Genomic DNA, 806 nt, shown 5'->3' on the forward strand with positions numbered 1-806 from the left:
TGTTGTATACACCGAATAAGTACGAGTTTAGCGGATCACAATCCGCCTATTTTAAGAGTAATTACCGCCTTAACCCAAGGCTAATTAACTCTTTGGTTTAAAATCAAAACTGATTTTTATTTATTTTTATCTGTGGCAAAGCCGCCTAATCTTCAATGCATAGATTTTCCTAAATATGTATATTAAAATCTAAATACATGTATAAGTACTAGCTATCCAGCCCCGTACCGTATTCTTGTTTGGGTGTGGTCACACCATGCCCATCTGGTGTGTCACACACCCCCTGTTACCAGGGTATGTGTAATTCTGTTACACTCTCCCCTATTAAGATTGAGAACATTTACAGTTCCAATCAAATATTGCATCAACGAGGCTTGCGTGTCCGTTAGACACTGCATAGGAACGAAACGACTTCCGTGCTCACTGAGCCCTGTGTCCACGACACCGGATTCCCCAAGTCTCGCTGGTTCCACCAGCGCACACGGGCAGAGCCCAACATCGTCTTCTGCACGCGGTGCCATGTCGGACAGTGTGTCCGTGGCATCGAGAGATGTAAGTCCTAGGCTCGATGAGCACGAGCGTCGCGCTCCGCGCACGCTGTCGGTGACGAGTGACCTCGTTGAGGATGAGGAGCAAATTGACTACGAGTCTGACATTCCTTTTCCCGCATGGGATGACGAGGAAGGCGAGCTGCACCAGCGACGTAAGACAAGCCCTGCTCGTGCCTTGCGGACCTCATGTCCTTTTATCATCGAAAAGAGTCGGTGGCGGGCGGTGACGACCGGGTCGACCGCCGTCCGGTGACT

Source organism: Plasmopara halstedii (assembly GCF_900000015.1).
Source record: "Plasmopara halstedii genome assembly, contig: Scaffold_1787, whole genome shotgun sequence".
Taxonomy (NCBI): Eukaryota; Oomycota; class Peronosporomycetes; order Peronosporales; family Peronosporaceae; genus Plasmopara; species Plasmopara halstedii.